This window comes from Rattus norvegicus, chromosome 14, assembly GCF_036323735.1.
Source record: "Rattus norvegicus strain BN/NHsdMcwi chromosome 14, GRCr8, whole genome shotgun sequence".
Taxonomy (NCBI): Eukaryota; Metazoa; Chordata; class Mammalia; order Rodentia; family Muridae; genus Rattus; species Rattus norvegicus.
Genome location: NC_086032.1, coordinates 83,222,586 through 83,230,233, shown reverse-complemented (window position 1 = coordinate 83,230,233; position 7,648 = coordinate 83,222,586).

Genomic DNA, 7,648 nt, shown 5'->3' with positions numbered 1-7,648 from the left:
GGCCGCAGCCGGAGGGGGCGGGGCGCCAGGAGGGCGAGTTAGGTGCTTGGCAGCGAGAGCGCCTCCTTGTGCCTCCAGAGAAACCTAATGTAGTGTAATGAAGTGGGGCGAATACCTAAGAGCAGAAGGCCTTGGAGAGTTCACCAGGTTGTCAGTGGAGACAGGTGCGGGTTGTCTCAGGATCAGAGAAATGTAAGGGCGAGAGAGGTGTAGGTGTCTGGGCTGATTGACCTACGGTGTGGCCAAGGCTATGTCCCATCCTCCTCCGAGTCAGCGTCTCTTCATGGGATCAAAGAGCAGGCAGCAGAGAACCAGAGATGAAAAGCAGATGTGAAGATTGAGGCCATGGTTTTAAGGGAGCAGGGAGAAGGTCTCGGTACACGAGGCTGTACAAAACACGCAGAGCCATAGTGGAACAGAGAGCTGGACTGTCCTTGTCTGTAAAATGGGCTTGATCTAAACCTGCACTACCTTACTTCTAACATGATTTCCACTGCTTACTGGGATATGAAGGTTCTGTTTTTGTCCTGAAATTTGTCCTTCAACCCAGAGGGTTGTGGTTGCTGGGAGCTGACTCAATCTGAAACCCGAGCCTTTTACAAATTGTTCCCTGATAAAGGGGCAAAGAGCGGATGAGCTGCAACACCTCCCCCTCCCCACTTTCTAATAAAATATTAAAACCTACAGAAAATAGAAATCTGTTTAGCCACCAGTATGCAATGACCAAAATATTTCTGGAGAAGACAGAGATGTAGAGAAGAAACTGGATGGGCCTGCAAACAAGGAACTGACGTAAAACCAGCCAGTGCACATATAAACTCGGTCTGTAAGAGGAGACATTGCTCCTGGGGACCTGGGAGGAGATGCTATGGCTCGCTCTTTGATAAATCACTACACAGTTAGGTACCACAGGGGAAAGAAGTGAACTTGGACCCCTACTGCACCGTGCACAGAGAGAACCGATTCATTTGAATTAACGACCCAAACATGAGAAATACAATTTTAACATTTTAATAAAGAACAAGATTTGGATGATTTCAAGTGCATGAGAGTCTTTTGTTTTTTGTTTGTGTGTGTGTGTGTGTGTGTGTGTGTGTGTGTGTGTGTGTATGAGTACACTGTTGCTGTCTTCAGACACACCAGAAGAGGGCATCGGATCTCATTACAGATGGTTGTGAGCCACCATGTGGTTGCTGGGATTTGAACTCAGGACCTCTGGAAGAGCAGTCGGGTGCTCTTAACCACTGAGCCATCTCTCCAGCCCGAGTTGTTTTTTTTTTTTTTTTAATGATAGAATAACTACATTATGGCTATAATCCCAGTTCTTGGGAGGGTGAGGCAGGAAGATCATGAGTTTGAGGCCAGCCTAGGTTATACAGCGAGGCCCTGTTTTTAAAAAATGTTAAATGATGGAGGTAGCGACTAGAGAGATTGATCAGTAATTAGAGCCCTGGCTGCTCTTTCAGAAGATCTGGGTTTAATTCCCAGCACCCACATGGACTGCTAGTTTATAATTGCCTGTTGACTCCAGTCCCAGGGAATCTGTCACCCGCTTCTGGCCATAGTAGGTACACTCTATGCCTGTGGCTTGCCAGCAAACACTCATAGGCATAAAATAAAAAATGAAAAAAGTTCTTACATAGAAAATTGGGTTGGTAGGATGGCTCAGTGGGTAAAGCCTGATTACATGAGGTCATGTATTTCACCCCTGGAACTCATGTGATAGAAGAGGGGAGCCAGTGAACTCCTGCAGTGTCCTTTGGCCTCCACCCATGTCTTGGCACTCCCCCAATCACACCCACATTTTGACACACATTTCCACACATGTGTCATGATACACACTGTCTCCTTGCTCACAGAACTAGATGTAGAAATGTGCTGGATGCTTCTGTTATCAACTTGACCCAAGCTAGAGTCGTCTGAGAGGAGAGAACCTCAGTTAAGAAATGCATCGAGGGGTTGGGGGTTTAGCTCAGTGGTAGAGCGCTTGCCTAGCAAGCGCAAGGCCCTGGGTTCGGTCCCCAGCTCCGAAAAAAAAGAAAAAAGAAAAAAAGAAATGCATCGAAGCCAGGAAGTGGTGGCACTCACCCTTAATCCCAGCACTCAGGAGGCAGAGGCAGCTAGATCTCTGAGTTCAAGGCCAGCCTGGTTTTACAGAGTAAGTTTCAGGGCATCCAGGGCTCTGCAGAGAAACTCCATCTCAACCCCCTTCTCCTGAAAATGCCTCCATAATATCAGGCTGTAGGCAGGTCTGTAAGGCATTTTCTGAATTAGTGATTGACAGGGGAGAGCTCAATCCTTTGTGGGTGGTGCTATTCCAGGGCTCGTAGTCCTGGGTTCTATAAGAAAGCAGGCTGTGCAAGCCATGGGGAGCAAGCCAGTAAGCAGCACCCTTCCATGACCTCCTCATCAGCTCCTGCCTTCAGGTTCCTGCCCTGACTTCCTTCAGTGCAGTGAGGGACTAAGACGTGGAAGTGGAAGCCAAATAAACCCTCTCCTCCCCAGTTGCTTTTGATTATGGTGTTTATCACAGCGACAGGACCCTGATTACAACAACATATTAATAAATAAATAGTATTTAAAATAACGTGTCCACGATAAAGTGAAAAGTAGCACACTAAGACAAAAGCAGGGGAGCCTGCTCAGCCGGTGAGGCTGCGGGCAGTGCAGGTGTGAAGACAGATGACCACCTCTAAACACTGGTGTAAATATTAGGTGGCCACTGGGCTACCGTCGCAGCCCCTGGAGCCTGACACAGAGAACCCCTTAAGCTAGCTTGCTCAGGTCCAAGTGAAAGGGCTGCCTCAGTATATGAGTGGAGATCCAGCTAGGAAGACATGTAGATGTCGTCCTATGGCCTCTACACATATACATGCACATATGTGCTCTCCAATATTCTCAGGTACCTACATACATGAGCAAAAAAAAAAAACACCTTCCATGAACACGTATGTTAATAAGTAGAGTGATAGAAACCTCAACCCTAAACTGAAAGAAATTATTTGTAACCAAATGACTCATTCCCAGAATACAGAATGCACCAGTAAGAGAAGACACCACCGAAAGGGATTGGACGGATGAGGGAACAAAAATGGTCCATAAATGTGGGAAGTCTGCTGAGGACGTTCCTCACAGACGGAATATATGCTCGGCATACATGAGGCCCTGGGTTCAGTCCTCAGTGGTGGGGTAGTTTTTTTTTAAAAACTACAAGTAATTATTTATTTGGGAGGTAGCATTTGAGACAGGGTTTCTCTGTGCAGCTCTGACTGTCCTGGAACTCACTAAGTAGACCAGACCAGCCTTGAACTCAGAGATCCACCAGCCTCTATCTTCTGAGTGCTGGAATTAAAGGCGTGCACCACCGCCACCTGGCAAAATTAATTATGATAAAGTGAAAAGTAGCACACTAAGTGCTACTTATTGAGCAAATTATTACTGAGCAATAAGAAGAAGCAGTAAGAAGACCAATAATTATTGAGCAAAAAGGAGAAGAAGAGGAGGAAGAGGAGGAGGAAGGGAGGAGGAAGAGGAGGAGGAAGAGGAGGGAGAAGAGGAGGAGGAGAAGGAGGAGGAGGAGGAGGAAGAATTTTAAGTCCTCAGGCTGGAGAGATGGCTCAGTGGTTAGGGGCACTGACTGCTCTTCCAGAGTTCCTGGATTTAATTCCCAGCAACCACATGGTGGTTCACAACCATCTGTAAATGCGATCTGATGCCCTCTTCTGGTGTGTCTGAAAACAGCTACAGTGTACTCATATATGATAAATAAATAAATCTTTTTTTTTTAAGAAAAAAAAGAATTTTAAGTCCTGTGAGAGAGTAACTGAAGTCTGACAACGTCAGGTGCTGTTAAGGAAATAGCGTTTCCACCCAGTGGATGGGTTAGGGTTTAGTTACTTTGTTCTGCTAGCAAGGTACAGCCATACTAGAAAACTATTTTCATCTAAGGAAACTGGATGCATACATTTTTGTAGGTATTCTAGTTCTAAGTTTATCTAGTTTAGAATGATGACTGTTCACACAGACAGACTATTAATGCTATTTTTAAAAAATCATGGGCTGGGGGTTGGGGATTTAGCTCAGTGGTAGATAGAGTGCTTGCCTAGCAAGCGCAAGGCCCTGAGTTCGGTCCCCAGCTCCGAAAAAAAGAAAAAAAAATCATGGGCTGGAGAGAGGACTCAGTGGTTAAGAGCACTGATTGCTCTTTCAGAGGTCCTGAGTTCAATTCCCAGCAATCACACAGTGGCTCACAACCATCTGTAATGGGATCCCATGATCTCTTCTGGTGTGTCTGAAGACAGCTACAGTGTGCTCATAAATAAAATAAATAAATCTAAAAACATACCTTAAAAAACAAACCCAACAAATCCTAAAACTCTGGCCCTTCCCAGTACACTCAGCATTTTGGAGGAAGACCCAAGCAGATTGTGGCTTCAAGGCCAACTTGAGCTGCAGAGTGAGATCCCATATGCAAACAAACAACCCTGTAATCCCAGATCCTGAGGAGGCTGAGGCAGAGGGACTGGTTGATCCCAGAAGTCTAAGCCAGCTTTGATAACATAGGGACACCTGTCTCAAATCCAACTCCCAAACCCCTGGCCCCTAAGCCACACTTTAAGTCAGTATCAGAACCACTAGGGTAGCTTTGTTTCTGTTAGTTGTAAAAGGTTCCCAGAGAGGGAATTCTCATGTATGGTTTTTTGCTGAAAACCACCCCACTGTGATGTACAAAATGAGGTTGCACTGTGGAAGACTGGACATAGCCCAAGTCTCTATAGCTAGCAGAAGAGAGGAATAGTGGATTCCTCATATGTACACTATCATACACCAGAGACCAATGCTTTGCAGCAAAAATGATTCTTACAGGATGCGAAGTACAAAGGGCGCCTGTTTGTTTGTTTGTTTGTTTGTTTGTTTTGTTTTGTTTTGAGACAGGGTTTCTCTGTGTGGCACTGGCTGTCCTGGTACTAGCTTTGTAGACCAGGCTGGCTAAAACCTCACAAAGAGCCACCTTAAAAGGCAACTTCTTAATAAGAAGCCTAACAAACTCATCAGGGTATCTAAGATCAACACGCAAGGGGTTGGGGATTTAGCTCAGTGGTAGAGCGCTTGCCTAGGAAGCGCAAGGCCCTGGGTTTGGTCCCCAGCTCCGAAAAAAAGAACCAAAAAAAGATCAACACGCAAAAGTCATCCTGCTTTTATACGCCAGCAAGAGACGACTTTAAAAGGAAAGGAAAGCAGTAACCTGGTTTATAATAACATCATACAAACTAACGAGATATCTTTGGATAATAATACAAACAAGGCGGTAAACGACACGCATGCCGCAAACGCCAGCCCTGCTGCAGTCTCTACCTCCAGCTCAGCGTCAAGACGCGACCTCTGCTGCCGCTCCAGCCAATGATCGATCACTTTGCTTTGCTCCAGCAACGTGGACTGGAGTGCTCCGGATGCTTAGCTCACTTAAACACGTCCTTTTATGGCTAACTTCAGTCATGATGCTGTCTTATTACAGCAATAAAGAGTAACCAAGGCAGAAGCTGATAGCAGGGAGTGGTCTTTTGCTATGAAGGGCCTGCCTGTGCTATTCGGGGGAAGAACGTAGAAGCCTTTGAACTTTTGGACTAGGAGAACGGTTGAACCCTGTAAGTAGCGGTTGATGGGTGACCCTAGTAGAAGTTTGGGAGACAGTAGTACTGAGAGCAATGGGGACTATGGTGTCCCATGACAGAGGGACCAATATTAGCAACTGGGCTAGAGACCATTCTTGTGACATTTTGGCAGACCGTGGCCATTTTTCTGCCCTTGTCCTAAGAATTTGCCTGAGGCCTATTTGAAAAGTAATGGACTAAATTTGTTGGCCGAGGAGATCTCAAGACAGCCTAACATTGACTCTGTTGTGTGGTTGGTAGCGATCACTCTTATGTGGGTCTATAATGAAAAAAAAAAAACAAACAAGGCAAAATGTACAGCTTTAAAAGAAAAGGGGCACCAGGAAACAATGTTGGAGCCAAGGCTAAAAGAGGGAAGGAGATTAAGGAGAGGCCTGGTCTGAAGAGGAATGAAGAGAGAGGATCCTTGGGGCAAGATCCCACAAGCTAAGCTCCCAATTGTGAGAGGAGAAGGTCCTTAAAAAAAGCTTAAATGAAAGCTACTGTTAGGCTGGGGAGTCTCCAACCTAAATGCACAGCATTTAAGCAGTGCTAAGCTAGGCAGTACTGTCCATGTGTGTCTGGTTTCAGCGTCAGGAAGGAAACACCAGTAAAGGGTTTGTAGAATATTCCTCTTTGCTTATGGAGAGCTGCTGAGGCCAGGCAATGTGTGGCGGGGTAGTTCCTGCCTTGAAGATCCTGAGAGGCCATTATAAAATGCTGTAAAGGTAAAGCCTGGGTTGCACTGGAGACCCCAAGATATATGAGGTGACGGAGCAGTGGGATAGCTGCAAGGAGAGCTGTAGACGGGGAGTGAAACCAACCCAGGGTTGGCAGGGGATATATTGTAGGCAGCAAAGCCAGAAGGACAGAGCCGCAGAATCTGAAATTTTCCCTGCTGGGTCTTGGTTGCCCTTTGGTACAACTTTTCCTCACTATGCTCCCTTTCCTCCCTTTTATATTTGCTGCCGTTGTACATTGGAAATATGTGATTTTTCTTTTAGATATTATACGGGGTACAACTAAGAGATTGCTTTCAGTCTCAGAAGAGACTTTGAACTCTGGACTTTAAAGTGAACTAAGTCCATTTTCCTATGATATGGCCACAAGCCTATGTGGTCAAGGTGCTTTGAATGAGAATGGTCCCATAAGCACATACATTTAAATGCTTGTTTCCCAATTAGTGGAATTGTTTAGGAAGGATTAGGAGGTGTGGCTGTGTTGAAGGAATGGACTGGGAGCGAAGCAGACCACCCATTCCCAAGAATGGACAGACAGGAGGTTCAACTCTTTTGGTGCCTTTGAAGGAGTCAGGTCTATAGTGCCAACTTGCTTGACTTCTGGAACAGGATGGGGAGCCAGGAGGGACAGGACATCCATTTTCCCATCACATGCTTCCAAGAAAGCCATTTTTTCCTTTGGTCAGCTCCTATGGATCTTGGATGAAAAGATTTGGGCCACACATGCTCTGATTCCAACCAGCTTGTTTCTGGTTATACCAGGTTTCCTGACCCTGGCCTGCAAACAGAGGGGACCCAAGTTTCTTTCTTTCCTTAAATCCTAAAGCTGTAGGAGGATCCAGGGTGAGGCAAGAGATAGATATGTCCCCCAGTGGCAGATAGGACTGGTGTCAGTAATGGGGAACACAGTAAGGTCAATGAGGCCCTCGGAACTCACTTCTGATCACTCGCTTAACTGTGAAACGAGGTCTTCCACCAGGTAATAGGCTGTGTAAATGCCACTGGGGTAGGTGAGGCATGCCACGGAATGTGGTGACCGCCTGGGGAGGAAGGGCAGTAAGAGCAAATTGCATGCAGGTTAAATGTTCTGATAACCAGGAGGAGCCATGCGGCACACGGCCACCAGGTGGCAGCCTAGCCCCAGGAGAAAGGTAGAAAGAGCCTCAAGGGAAGAAACTGCCCTGCTCACCGGATCAAATCCCAAGCCTAGGGGCTTGAGATTCCGTATAACAGGAGACATTCTGGTTCCAGAGTTGG